The sequence below is a fragment of the Zalophus californianus genome, chromosome 7 (assembly GCF_009762305.2).
Source record: "Zalophus californianus isolate mZalCal1 chromosome 7, mZalCal1.pri.v2, whole genome shotgun sequence".
Classification (NCBI taxonomy): Eukaryota; Metazoa; Chordata; class Mammalia; order Carnivora; family Otariidae; genus Zalophus; species Zalophus californianus.
The window spans coordinates 2,149,209-2,164,381 of record NC_045601.1 but is presented as its reverse complement, the minus strand read 5'-3'; the positions used below and the strand labels follow the sequence as shown (position 1 = coordinate 2,164,381).

The 15,173-nt window shown below is 52.6% G+C and overlaps 1 long non-coding RNA gene across 1 annotated transcript; it reads right to left on the bottom strand.

Moving 5' to 3' along the window:
- Positions 1–7,602: 7,602 nt before the first annotated feature.
- LOC113927164 lies at positions 7,603–13,969 on the bottom strand. Its single transcript, XR_003521520.2, has 4 exons — positions 13,868–13,969; positions 12,433–12,552; positions 11,756–11,907; positions 7,603–8,536 (listed from the first exon to the last, which is right to left on the bottom strand). It is a non-coding gene; the product is annotated as an uncharacterized LOC113927164 (long non-coding RNA).
- Between the last annotated feature and the right edge of the window lie 1,204 nt (positions 13,970–15,173).

Below are 15,173 nucleotides of genomic sequence, written 5' to 3'. Positions count from 1 at the left end.
GCACGGAGGCCAAGAGAACATAAGAGACGAAGAGACGTGGTAGATACGGTGGTGACCCCATCCGCGTGGAGACAGCGCAGACCCCACAGGGTGGGGCTCAGTACCACACGCACTGCCCCCCTCAGTCCCTCAGTGCTGCCACCTCTGCTTCCAGCCAGCTGGCTGAGGACCGGCGGTTCCCACGGCCCCGGCTTGGATTTGACTGATCTCATTTACTGGCCACAGCAGTTCACAGAACCCAGAAAACACTGCACTTGCTTGATTACTGCTTTGCTGTGAAAGGAGGCAGCCAGGAGCAGCCCGATGCAAGAGATGCCCAGACCAGGAGCGTCCATGGTCTCTGAGCCCATCACCCCCCACCCCACATCTCTGTGTCCACCAACCACGCAGTCACCGTCAACCGTTAACTCCATCCCCAGCCCCCTCCCCTCTCTGGAGGTTGGGGGTGGGGCTGAAAACTCCAAGCTTCTGACCACAGTGGCTCTTTCTGGTGACCACGCCTCATCCAGGAGACATCCAGAGTCGCCTCAATGGGACGAGAGATGCTTCCAGTGCTCCTGCCCCTTAGGGATTCACAAGGGTTTCAGGAGCTCTGGGCCACACACCAAGGTCAAAGACCAAATATTAGAACAACAGAAAAGACATACTACCACCAAAAATTCCAATAATTTAACTGACAGTGGGATTGACACCAAATTTCTCCGGAAACTGTGCTGAACTGCCCTGTTGCTCAACAGTGAGAGATAGAAAGTCATTTCCAGACAGAGACTGAGAGCTGACCACTCGTAACCCCCACCAAAACGGCCAGAGACTCTCACCCAGTGAGCGGAGAATTAGAACCAGAAAGAAAAATAGGGTCTGGTAGGAATGATGAGCCATGAGATGTGTACAAATAGTGACAAATGTAATAACCGTTGATGGTGAAGATCGAGAACCATAACAACAATACGGAATTAGACTAGCAACAAGGAAGAGGGACCACGGAGGCAAACGCGAAAGCGCGCCCACGTTCTTGCATCCTCCAGAGGGGGTGATACTATTTCAGGTCTTGTTGGGTGGAACGGATTGGCTAAGATGTTTGGCATAAGCGCTACAAGAACAGATACGGAACTGTAACTTGTAGCCTCGGGAGGGAAAGGGGGACAAGAAAAAACATGGCTCAGACCATTTCAATAAAAGAACACTAAACCCGGAGAAAGCAAGAAACACCATGGCAAATAGAAATACCAGAGCAGGACGGCCTCAGCGAGTCCAAACAGATGAGGAGCCCCGAAATATAGAGAGTACACCCACCTGTGACACAGGACAGCAGAGTCAGAACCCGTGTTCTTGCAGGGTGCACGGAGGAATCATCGGGAAACGGTCTTCCAGAGCCTCGCCACAGATCACTGGCGGCAGATCAGACTTGAAACCTGGGAATCGGTGCCCCAGAGCTTCTAGTTCAGATGGTGGTCAGAGCTTCTAATTCACGGCGCCTTCAGAAGCTGCCCAAAACACAGAAGAAGAGAGGACATCTCGGGTCTTGCATTTGCAGGGTCTCGTGCAGGGGAGCTCATGCTCCAGGTATGTATGCAGAATAACGCTCCTTTCACAGGGTATTCTCCCCTACCCTGGGAGGGTGGGCTGTGGGGAACAGGAATCTCCCCGACGGGGGCTGCCCGGACAGAGCGAAGCCTTTGCTTCCTAGGAGGACCCTGAACACTGCCCACCCCTGCATCCTCCCATGGTGGGGGCAAGGGAGGCTTGCGGAGCCCACGGCCACGGGGACAGTGTCTAAGATGTATTACTAAGCAAAAAAGGTAACAGAGTCACATGTATAACAGGATCCGATTCTTTTTTTAAGATTTTATTTATTTGTCGGGGCGGGGCACACAAGCAGGGGGCAGAGGCAGAGGGAGAAGCAGGCTCCCCACGGAGCAGGATCCCAGGACCCTGGGATCACGACCTGAGCCAAAGGCAGACGCTTAACGACTGAGCCACCCAGGCGCCCCTAACACGAACCAATTTTCATGAGAATTCATGCATGGGCTTTGTTTCCAGTTAGGCACGGAGAAGGAGAAGCAAAACAAGAAGGTTGTTCGCCAGGCGCTGATCGTGGTTCTTGGAACGGACGTGGGCAGGGCCGTGGATATTATGGAAATGTGTATTTTCCCATCTTTTCTCACTATTGTTTCATTTTTTTTTTTTTTTTGACTAGCTTGTATGTATTGTACAGAGAGAAAAAAGCAAAACAGTGAGGGTGTTTTTTTAATGTAAAGTTTTCTTTATACGAATTTTAAAATTGCTCTTGTTCTTTTTAATAAGAAAGGATTTACCCCGACACCTCGGGCGTTGGCTGGTATGTTTATCCACCCAGAATCTTCAGGATTACCTCCACTGCTACCCAGCAGAACAGCGCCAAGTTCTTGCTTCCTTTTTTATTTTGTTCTTTTCGTCTTTCTCGGGGGGAAGGGGGAGTGTGGGCTGTGAAAGACACTTGGCAAAGATTTCTCTTTGTGTTGGGAAAGAATTAGCTTTGAATATACACTACAGGGTATTTTTATTCATATAATAGCACTCAGAAATCCAAAACTGATTGGAATTTTCATAATATTTATGTACAAGTTGTTTTTACTACAATAGGGAAAACTAATGAGATCATTTTTTAACTTCTCCGTGCCCATCACAGTCTTGTGGGACATCCACCGTGGCCCCTGGGGATGTGTGTGTGTATCGAGTGGACAACAGAGGACACCCACGTGGTCATCAGCCATCAGCACAACGGTTCGTGCCCTTGGGCGGCCATCCTGCAGGCCCAGACCACCGTCTGTTTTTCTGTGATGCCATCTGGCTGATGGATGAGCCTCCGCTCTGGGCTGTCATCCCGAGTGTGGATGGCCTTACTCCCGCTCTAGAGATGCTCTGTCTTTTTTCTCTCTTTCTTTTTTTAGGATTTAGAATTAATAGCCATTCATTTCCCACAGGCCCCGGCAATGGGCACCGAGGAGCCTCCCGTGCCCACGGCCCTCTCTGCGGGATTCCGATGCAGGCCCTCCGTCTGGAGAAGGAAGGACGGCCCTGTGTGGGGGTCATGGAAGGTCTCGAGCATGTCACAGTCACCATCGAAATCAGTGCCTACTGCGGGACTTTAAGATAATGAGTCTTCTCCGGTCACAAAACTGAGACAGCAAGCTTCCCAAGGCCCCAGAGCCAGTCTGTGCCGGGCTGGGCTAAGCTGGGAACGGGGCTGTTTCCGGAGGCTGGCGGCGTGCAGGACAGGGTTGTGAGTGTGAGCAGTCTGGAGGGGACTAGTTCACACACACCTCTTGCGGGACAAACTCTAACTGCCTGGCCAGATGCCTGCAGGCGTCTGGTGTAAGACGCACCAGGACGTGCCAGGCGGCGACCAAGAAGGACGTGATTGGCAGGAGCCGCGGCTGGGGGAAAGGGACCGAGTCCAAGAGAGACGGTGAGGCAGAGCAGGAAGCTGGGGTACGGTGACGAAGGACGCCGGACTCCAGGGACTTGCCGGGGCTGTCCTGGGGAAATGCCACGCAGCGGGGTCCGGCGGTGTGGAGGCAGACGTCCCCTTCCTGTCTCCGCCACCAGAAGCTTCCCCCGCGAGGGCCACCAGCAGGTGCGAGAGAATCCCGTGGGTGCTGAGCACCCACATCACCTGGCCCCCTTCGCTGCCAGGGGCATGTCCCCCTCAAGCTCAGGAGCCCACGCTGCCTGCACCCCTCCCTCCCTCCCTCCTCCCCCCGGTGTGCCGAGGGGCTGCATCACGGGAGGCGGACCCACTGGACCCTGCTTTGCAGGGCGCAGGCTTTTACAAGCGGCCCTGAGGCTGCGGGGGTGGAGGGGAGGCCGCAGGAGACCCCCGCCCCGTGCCATCTGGACTCCCAGAGTCTGCTTTCGGGAGCGCCTGTCCCTTGGCCGTGAGGCGCTGGCCTCCAGGGAGCCGGCTCTCTGGTCTCCACCGAGAGCACAGAGGGGCTGGGCAAGCCCTCCGCCCCCCCTCTCCGTCACGCCTGCCTCCCCCCTGCTGACACAACTGAGGTTCTGTTCCCATTCTGTCCCCTCCCTGTCATCATAACCTCGCCCTGCTGGGGTTTCCTTCCCCAGGGCAGGAGGTAGGCCGGGCAGCCTGGGCTGGGGTCTCCGCCCTGCTGTGCGTCATACCCCGCCGGGGGCTTTGGTGGGCTGGGACTCGGGGCCTCGCCCCGGGCTTGGGATTCAGGACCTCCTCCAAGCCCCTGCAGGTGCCTCCTCTGGGCACAGCCTGGCTCACCGCAGAGGATCAGCGGCCCTCGGCGTCTGACAACAGGGCAGACCAGCCCTGGGAGGAAGAGCGGAGCCCAGTTAAACCACTGATTCATGGCATCCACATCCACGCCCACCCTGCACTTCCCGTTTCCTGGTGTGTGAGCTAATGCATTTCCTTTTCTCTTTTAAAGCCGTTTGAGTCAGAGTTTCTGTTTCTTGTAGCTGAAAATACCACCTATTTCCTTTCATGGCTAAAATCCATTTACCCGTCATCCTGGAACCATAAAATCAAGTATGCAAGAGCCAGACAAGGCCTTGGGCATGAACTGCCCCACCTCACCCTGACCTTCACTGTGGCGGGAACCCGGACCAGGGCGCCTGTCCCCACTCTGCATCACCCATGGACAGAAAACGCACGGACATCTGCTTAGACCTCAGTGTCTCTGTTTTAAAATGTCTTTCTTGAGAACTATTAGCACATCGAAGTGTTATTTCTTAGGCCTGTTACAATATCTTGTCCACGATTTCTGTCTCCATGGTGTGCAGATTAGGACTGGTACAAATACAGCCCACCTCACCTTATCGAACCCCCAGCTGGGGCAAGGTCACGGTCAAACCGCGGCAAGTACGTAGAAGGAGAAAAAATTGTGTGCAGAGATAGGCAAGTTAAGATCATCTTAGTCTCTAGGGCACAGCACTGGGCGCCCGAATACGATGGAGCCGTCTATAAGGAGTTTCAATTTAAGGAAAAACTGTGATCCTCAAACCTCAAAGGCAGTCGAATTTTGATTCCTGTGTAAAGATAGGCTTGTATATTTAAAGCTTGCCCTTGCCCTTTGAATTCTTTTTAAAAATTATATTCTTGGACTTAGAATTCTTTTTTTAAAAAAGAATTTAGTTGGGGGCGGCTGGGTGGCTCCGTGGTTAAGCGGCTGCCTTCGGCTCGGGTCGTGGTCCCGGGTCCTGGGATCGAGCCCCGCGTCGGGCTCCCCGCTCCGCGGGAGCCTGCTTCTCCCTCTGCCCCTCCCCTGCTTGTGTGCTCTCCCCACCCCGCCCCCACCAAATAAGCAAATAAAAATCTTAAAAATAAATATAAATAAAAGAATTTAGCTAAGAGCAACAGGCATCATGTCAAATCCGTATGCGGTCCTGGGACACCCTGGGACAACCCCCAGCATGTCCGCAGTCAGTGAGTGAGGACGTGGTCACCCGTCAGGACAGGGCACCCGGGCGAAGGGGACCCCAGGCCGGGGCCCAGGGGCGGAGCCAGGCTGGGACACGCTTGGCGTTTGGAGGTTGACGCGGCACCACGTGTGGCCCCTTGTTGCGCCTCTGGAGACAGCCTGCGGGGCCTGGGACCCTGTGAGAACCCTCCCACAGAAAGGCCCTCCCAGCCCCTCCCCAGACGTGTGAGGGGCTCCCAGAAGTCACCCTACAAACACCATGACGATGAAGAGGGTTCAGAGAGGGCCCTGAGGGCAGGACACTTGACCCAAAAAGTGAGGAGGAACGTTCTTGCTCTTGGAGGAGCTTCTGGAAGTTTCCTGAAGACTTCCTTCAGGAGCAGGAAGAGAGTGAGGCTGTGTCTGTGGGGGTGTCAGGTACCAGGAACCCCGGCTGGCCTGGCTGGGAGGCTCGTGGGCCGCCAAGTCACCTTCCAGCACAGGTGCCCTCAGCAGCTCGGGGCCTTGTCCCGAGCCCCGCAGCGCCCGGGGGAAGACTAGGAAACTGCCTTCAGATGCTTCCCGGACACCGGGGGAGAATCCCCGCACAGCCCCGCCAACAGCGCCTCGCGTTTCTATGGCCGCAATAGGCCCAGAGGCCTTGGGACTCATAAAACATCCGGACAGTCACCAGTGATGCATTTGGGGAATGCGGGCTCCGGGAACCCCCTGGAAATCTTCCCACCTTCCAGAGATGATACCTGAATGGCTGTGGCAAAACCCCAGAGCCGATCCAGGCCTCTGCCCCGCTCCACCCCAGCCCCTAGCTGCTGGCCTTCACTCCCGGGGAGCACGGCACACAGCCCACCGACGCCCGGAGCACCAGCATTTTGTCCAGGTGGCACACTTCCCGGCTAACAGCTCGGAGAGCACCTGCTGGGCTTCAGTTTGATGTTCCTTTCCTTCCGGGATAACATCCGCACCTTCTCCTGGGCATTCCTTTTGTGGCTCAGCTCCAGGAACAGACCAAGCGAGAGAACACGTGGCATCTGCGTCTACTTTTCCTGCCGCCCCACAGGGCCAGGAAGTGGAGGGCAGGGCCTTCGCCTAGGTCAGTCTTGACTTTGTGTGAAGACTTGGGGGAGGAAAGCAGGTCTCGGAGAAGTCGAGGAATTTGGCCAAAAGCATGGGGGCTGGGACTTAAACCAGGTCATTCTGACCCCAAAGACAGGGCTCTTCACATCAGTGAGAGAAATAAGTGAGAGGTTGGGGCGATTTGCATCAGTAAGTCTAATTTTCCAGACTCTGACCTGGAGAAAAGCGTGCAAATAACACCTAGGGTATCCCCCGGAACTCACTCACTCACGTTCAGAGAGCATCGCTCCATACTCGGCACCAAAGGGGTGTGATTGGGCGCCTGAGATCGTGCAGCCCCTGGTTTTAAAAGCTTGGGAGCTCATTGAGAACCTAAAACAGGCATCTGTTAAAACCCCAGTAACATAAAAGGGAAACAAACGGCAGGTGCCCAACCGGGTGGTGACGATATTAGCTCGTTACAAATTGGGGCACGGGGCCGCACCCAGAGCCCCTCTCCTGACGTGAGAGTTTGTTCATATGAAACCTCCTTCAAAGACATACACACTCCAGGACTGGCCTTCATCCACAACAATGAGGTGTGAGGGGGAGGGCCCGGGAGGTGATCTAGAACCCACAGGACTAGAGCAGAGCATGGCGGGGAGGCTGGGCGTGAGGGCTCACAGATTCTGGGAGGACTGTGTCCCATTTTGCCCCATATTCCAAGTGGCTCATAGCGCCTTATGTGTTTCTTAGGGAAACGCATTAACCGTGTGGGGTGAGGCAGAGCATGGCAGTCCTGGGGCCAGGACACACAGGGACATAGGCAGCAGACTTAAAGCCCACTGGGCCTGCACAGCGGGACCATCCCTTTGTCCATCTGTCCTGAAAGCATGCTCTGGGGACAAAGTCTTGAAATACCCCAGTAGGCTAACTCAGAACTGATTAAGGACTACCTTTTTATACATAACAAGGTTTCTTTCCTTTTTAAAAAGATTTTATTTATTTATTTATTTAGAGAGAGAGAACACGCGTAAGGGGGGTGGGGGGCAGAGGGAGAAGAAGGGAGAATCGCAAGCGGACTCCAAGCACGGAGCCCAACATGGGGCTCGATCCCACAACCCTGAGATCAGGACCTGAGCCGAAACCAAGAGTCGGACGCTTACCTGACTGAGCCTCCCAGGTGCCCCATCACAAGCTTTATTTTAAAAAAGAGCGTGTCCTTTGGATTAAAGGGGAGAGAAACCTTGAATCGGCCCGTGGGTTATGTGACAACTTGGCCGGGAGGCCATTAGAACTGAGCTGGACGGCCACTTCCCCAGCATGTGGGAGGCCATCCCCAGGGTTGGAAGTCTGTTCCTGAGGGAGCAGGTGAGTTGGAAGGCCATTCCTGAGGGAGCAGGTGGGTGGAGGGCCCTTCCCGGGGAACAGGTGGCCCGCAGCACACCTGCCCAGCCCGCAGTTCTGGCCCTCAGGTGAGGGTTGAGGCATCCCTGCCAGCTTCCCCCGGGAGAGGCTTATGCTCAAGAGCACGTGCCTCCCTGTGGCTCCAGTCCCATATTCTCTGTCCGGCGGAAACGATGGAAACATTCACTGGAGATTCCTCCCAACGCAGCTCTTCACAAACCGACAAACGAGAACCACTGAAAGGGACGGTGCTCCAAAGCTGACACACTAGCACCCTTCACCTGCCCCAGCCCCGCAGGGGCACTGCCCCAGGGCCTTTGCACCCACGTGCTGCTAAGCTGGGGCTTCCTCACAGACTTTGTCACCTCTTTGCACCACACCGGAGGCACACAGCCAGCTGGCGTGGAAGACAAGGAGTCTCCTTCTCCACGTTTCAAAGAAAAGCTATCAAAGGCACACATTGAGCTCACAGAGTGCTCACCATTTGGAACTTGCGTAAAACCAGGGAAGAAAGATCGAATTCTAGAGAGTTGGTTGTAAATTTAAGTGTGATGACAGGTTTCAGGGGATTTGGGTGTTGTTCTGAACTTCCATAATCGTCACTATGACAGCATGATTGTATCCTGGAGAAGATCCACATGACACAACTGAAATTAAACAGAAAAGTCAGTTTTCAATGTGCAAACTGCATGTTGTGCACTGAGTCATGATCACTGAAATTCCCAATGAAGATGGAATATTAAATCTAATCAATACCTTCCAAAATTCAGTCATTTCAATGGAGCCTACTGCAAGAGCGGCGCCCCTGGGCCGCCCAATACAGTCTATGCACACAAGCTCAGAAAGGGACGAGGGTGAAGAGTAACTGATGTCACGAGCCAATCAGCTGAGTAGGTCACGGTCACTCTTCGCATGCGGGGGGGCCGTGGCACAGGACAGGTGGGCGTTCATAGAGAGGGTGGGCCACCAGCTTGGGGCCACCAGGGACTGGGCGCCCATGGGCTCCCCAATGTTGCGAGCCCCAGCTGACAGGTGTGGGCTGGTGGTCTGCCCTCCCTGCGGAGGGTTGAGGGTACAGACACTTCTCCTGTAACCTGCTATGCATGGGCCCCCCTACTTTCTGCTTATTTTCCCAGCCTGGTGGCCTTACTGCACACAGGGGCTTGGAAAGCACATGTGACCTCAGCCGCAGAGTATCGTCCCTGGGGAACGGCGGCACACCACCGCGGTCAAAGGCTCGAGTCACAGAGCTGTCACGTAAACAGGAGACTTTGGGTTGGAATCCAGGCTTTTTTTGCTAACTCTGGAGCTTATTTCCATCATGGCTTACCACCTGTGTTTGTGTGTGTTCATTCAGTGCCTACTTACTGTCTACGGTGTGCCAGGCACAACGCTGAACAAAATAGAACGAGACCCCCCCCCGCCGTCGGGGTCTACACCCATGAGAGAGGCAGACATGGATGGAAACACAGCACAAGGTCTCGGTGCAGATGTGACAGTTGTAAAGCTGGGGGTGTGGGGGGCTCAGGAGGACTGCAATCTTAAGAGTCACTGGGGGAGTTGGAAGACCATGGGCTGGAATGAACCAGAAATCCTTACAGACACCTGCAAGCCGTCCCAGGAGCGACGCGGAGGAGTGGGAAGCCCCCCCCCCCAGGATAGAGCAGAGGGGCATCAGCATCTAGTGGGGTGTGAAGCCCCCTCTGAAGGGAGGGAGGAGTATCCGGGTGGGGGCCGCATGGAGAGGGACTCAGGGAGGGAGTCATCCAATGTTCCAGATGCCCCAAAGAGGAGGCCTAGGAGTTGACCATTACGGAAATTACCTTAAATTTTAAATTATTTAAATACATTAAGCCCCCCCCCAAATAACCCCAGGCCACAGAACCATCAGACTGCAAAACCTCAGCAATAAGCAATAAGGAAAAACCAGTCCAAATACACAATAATAACATCGAAAGAAGATAAGACTATAATTACATGCCATTATCTTTTTTCTAAAAGATTTATTTTGGGGGGCACACAACCAGGAGGGGCAGAGGGAGGAGAGAGAATCCCAAGCAGACTCCGCACTGAGTGCAGAGCCGGGCGTGGGGCTCGATCCCAGGACCCTGAGATCATGACCTGAGCCAAAACCAAGAGTCAGATGCTCGATGGACGGCGCCCCCAGGTGCCCCTCGGGCCATTATCTTTTAAAAAGTGAGCTACCACGGTGGGAGAGAGAGTATAGAAGCTGACACACAGCTCTGACCCCTAAGAAACAAAATCTAAGAGAACAAAGTAAGTGGACAAAATTCTGAAATTTTTCACTAATAAACCTCAATTTGAAAAGAAACTCCCAATGAACGATGCGCCCCGGGTTCCAGAGTCGTATGCTACCACCCCCTGCTGTGCAGAAAGCAGCCTGAGACGGAGCCGACGGGACGGGGACGTGGGGAGAGAGACCAGAGTGGGAACAAGATGACCTGCGGGAGCGGAGCCCGGGAGAAGAGGTGAGGCTCTGCCTGGGAGGGAGGCCCCGACCTAACAGAACCTGAGGAAACCCCCTGGGGGAAGAGGCTGTGCTGGGAACTTGCTGGAACATGCCATGACCCCCAGTTCTTGACACAACTGCACCCACAAGAGCAGGTTGAGCTCCATACGCGGCACTACCAGGTAAGCCTTCAACGAACAAGAGAGCAACACCGAGAGAGAAGGTTCGGGTGAACCCGAGGAAACATGGTGTTTGCAAGTTTAAAAATGGTCAAAAACGGCAATTTCATGTGATTCAACTTGAGACAGAGAGAAGCCAGACAGAAGGGCGATTGGTGTGTTAGAAACAAGAATGAGTAGACAAGAAATACTTATATGGATTTGAAATGGTTTTCCTGAAGAAAAGACCATGTCTACAGATTAAAGGGATGCTCTCTCTTGTTCGAGAAAAACTCAGTCACAAGCACTGGTCCCTGAGACCCATGCCAGCGATGTAATGGATTCCCAGGACTCACACTGCCTCATCTGAGTGTCCAGGCAGGAGGGCAGACGTCTGCGTCGGCTACCCAGGGGAAACGGGCCGGCCTCAGGCTGTCCCAGCAGCACTGGGTGCCAGAAGGTTCTGGAATAGTCCCCTCGGGTCGGGCTACCCAAGAATCACGTGGCCTCTCAACCACAGAAGAATTCATCCAGCAGAGCACCCCCAAGCCTTCTCGAAGAAAATACTTGATGTCAAAACTTCAGCCATCCAGCAATTGAATCAGAAGTGTTTTAAAACTTAGGAGTGAAAAAGCTGGAATAAAAAGTCGCTGAACCTCCTTGAATGTAGAAAGGACAAGAACTGCGTGCTGGGGCCATGGCGGGTGCAGAACGTGCAAGCCTGGTGTCACCCATGAAAGCTGGGGGTGGCAGGGGTGGCGGATGGTGACACACATGCATCAGTCGGCCTTCTTAAAGTTATGATGTCCAAATTTTTAATTTTAAAAGAGAAACTTGACCTTAACCCCAATTTCTTAGCTTCATTCTTTTGATCCTTTAGGTTTTTAAGAACTAACATCACTTGTTAAGAGAAACATGTATCAACATATATTTCCTTTCTTTTAATTTTCTTGGGTTCATTATAAGCAATATGGAATCCATTAAGTGACATATTTTAAAAATCACTGATCTTATTTCTGTAAAATGATTTCCACCTACTCTCCGACAAGAACAGCTGCCTTGAGAAATCTCTGAAGTGTTGACCAAACGTGAGCAGTGGTCAGTACGAGGCAACAAGATTTGCAATGAATTTTTGCTTTGTCATTCTTAACAGCAACCTCATAAACGCAGTAGTTATTCTGGAAAGCGAAGGCCGGGGTACGGTAATGCCGGGGCCCTGGCCTGACCGCCTTGCTTACCCGGGCCTCTCCTGCAGGTACCATTCTGCTCATCACCGTCTTGGCCGCCGAGGGCCGTAGTCCCTGCTCCACCTGTGTTTCAACACACAGCCTCCTCATCTCCGTCCAATTAAAATCATCTCAGAAGATACCGCGTAGTCAAAAATATCCTTCTGTTAAGCAAAAGATGGTCATTACCCCAGTGGGATAGGGATCAGTAGAGAGGTAGCCTGGCTAAATGATAGTGTTTAGAACAAAACAAAGCAAAACCAAAAAAGGGACTCTGGTAAAGTCATCATGATCCGCCCCCAGCAGCCTGTCCCAGGAGCTTCCTGGGGCCTGTCCCCCCTTCTGCCTTCACCCAGGTAACAGGTGAAGGTAGGCCTCCCCACGGTGCCTGCGTGGGAGGGCACTGCTTAGAGCGGGTGAAGCCGGCGTGGGTACAGTGCGCGCACCCCTGGAGGCCTGCAGAGCCCGGGTTCATGCAGGCTCTGCATCCAGCACTGGGCACACCCAAGCAGCCAGAGAGGCGGCCAGACAGTGCAGATAAACAGGCCACAGTGTGCAACACACCCGTGGGCACCAGGTTCTCCTGCAGGGGCGGTCCAAGAAGAGTCCAGAAGGACAGGGGAAATGGGGTGAGGTGCAGAGAAAGGGGAGACCCGGCAGGAAAGAGGAGGAGGGGAGAGGCTTCGTACCTCACACAAGTCAGGAGCTCACTCCATGTGCCCACTACCGTGAATCGAGTAGCCATTCTTGTCTTCCTTGGAGTCACAGGAAGCAGAGAGGTGCCTTGTGTGAAATCGTACTTCCAGCCCCTGCAGTAAGGATCCGAGCTGTAAGAAGCTGTCGGGCGGGGCTTCCAGGAAAGCTGCCTGAAGAGGGCTGATTCAGCTGGCCGCAACGGAGACGTGATGGCCCCAGCTGCAGCTGCCATCTTGCAACCATGAGGAAATTTGCAGCAGATGGGAAAAGCCTGCATCCCTAGTAACAGGGAAACCAACTCTAGACAGCCTACCTCCAGATTTATATTATGTAATTCATGTATTTCATTTTAGATATTTTATGTGAAAGAAAAGTAAACTTTTGTCTCTCTGACATGGGTTTTCTGCTACATGTAATCTGAATCTAATCCTAAGTGATACAGCAAAAATGCTCTTATTAAAAAGTTGGCTGTTTTTTACAGTCAACTAACGTTTGACAAGGGAGCCTACAATACCCAATGGAGAGAGGACAGTCTTGTCAATAAATTGTGCTGAGATAATTGGATATTCACATGTACAGGAATGAAACTGGACCCATATTTTTCCCCACTCACAAAAACATTAACTCAAAGGGGATTCAAGACTGGAAACCTCAAAACTCCTAGAGGAAAACAGGAATAAATCTCCTTGACGTGAGTCTTGGTGGTGATGTCTGGATGTGACGCCTGCAGCACAAGCAACAAAATCAAAAATGAAGAAGCAGGACTACACCAAACAAAAAGGCTTCTGCACAGCTACAGAAATCATCAATTGAGGAAAAAGACAACCTAGGAATAGGAAAAAATATTTGCAAGCCACGTATCTGAAAGTGATTAATATCCAAAATAGAAAGAGTGCATACAACTCAATAGCAAAAATAACAATAATGATGATGACGATGATACCCAATCCGATTACAAAATGGGCAAAGGACCCAAGTAGACATTTCTCCAAAGAAGACGTCTAGATGGGCAACGGGTACATGAAAAGATGCTCAACATCACTCATCATCAGGGAAATGCAAATCAAAAACCATGATGAGATACCACCTCACACCTGTCAGAATGGCTAAAATCAAAGAAAGGGGAACCCGCATGCACTGTTGGTGGAAATGCAGACTGGGTGCAGCCACTGTGGAGAACAGTAAGCAGGTTCCTCAAAAAGTTAAAAATAGAACTACCCTATGATCCACTAATTGAGATACTGGGTATTTACCCAAAGGAAACACTAATTCAAACAATTATTTGCACCCCCATGTTCACTGTGGCATTATTCACAGTAGCCAAGACATGGAAACAACCTGTGTCCATGGATGGACGCATGGATGAAGAAGGGTGGGGTGTGTGTACAGGAGACTATTACTCAGCCGTAAAAACCAAAGAAATCTCACCATTTGTGACAGCCTGGATGGGCCTGGAGGGCATGACACCCAGTGGAGTAAGTCAGGCTGAGAAAGACAAATGCTGCGTGCTCTCACTTGTATATGGAATCTAAAACAAGAGTCAAGAGACAAACTTCCAGGTAACAGGTAAGTAATTACTAGGACGTCACGTTCAATATGCTGAGTGTAGGTAATGCCGCTGTAGTTCACAAGGGAGTAAGTCCTGAATTCTTACTACAAGGGAATTCTTTCCCTTTTTTTGTTCCTTTTTTGTTTTTGTCTTTGTACTGTTCTGTAGGAGGAGAAGGGCGTTTGCTGGACCTGCGGTGGTGACCGGGAGGATGGGGAGGAAGCCCTGCTCCTGTCTAGCGGTCCTGGGGATCCTAGCCTGCTCTGTGAGGCTTGCGAGGGTAAGAGTAACTCCAGATGTTTGCAGACGACATAACTTTCTAGTCAGGAAATAGGCAGGGAGCAGATCTAACACAGTATGTGTAAGAAGTCTACAGAGGAGACATCAAAATGGTGTGAAGGTAAAGAGATCTAAAGAATTGCAGGCATTGGCGGGAGTCTCGCTTCCTGGACCACGGGACAGCCTCGGGAAAACGGGTGCTTCTGCTGTGTTGCTGCACAACCAAGCACCCCAAAACTCAGGGCTTAAAGCAAGAGAGTGTTAGTCTCCTTCCCGGGAGATGGCTCCGTGGGCCGCGCTTGGCTGTGCTGGGAGAGGGAAGACCTGCAGCCAGTGCCGGGTGCCGACAGGGCTGCGGGCTGTGCGTTCCCCCCATTCTCCTCCCTGCTGCCGAGGAACAAGAGCGAACGAGACCCCTCTACGCACCGGACAGCAGCTCCATCTCAGGTGCACCTCAGACCACGTGCTGTCCCTGAGCCCCGTCCTGCTGGCCGGAGCCACCCACAGGGCCGTGCACGCTGCTGCGTGTATTTAACGCTTCGCCGCAATCCTAGTGGAAATAACTTAAGCAACAAAAGATTTTTTTAAGATTTTTTATTTATTTATTTGAGAGAGAGCGGGCGCGAGCGTGGGGAGCAGAAGAGGAAGAGGGAGAAGCAGGCTCCCCGCTGAGCAGAGAACCTGATGTGGGGCTCGATCCCAGGACCCTGGGATCACGACCTGAGCTGAAGGCAGCCGCTTAACCGACTGAGGCGCACAGGCGCCCCCTGCAACAAAATTTGTGTGGTCATTTATCAATCTTTCATTTCTTTGTCTTTGAGGTCTTGCTTAAGAAGGACTTTCTTTTCTTTTCTTTTATTATGTTATGTTAGTCACCATACATTACATCATTAGTTTTTGATGTAG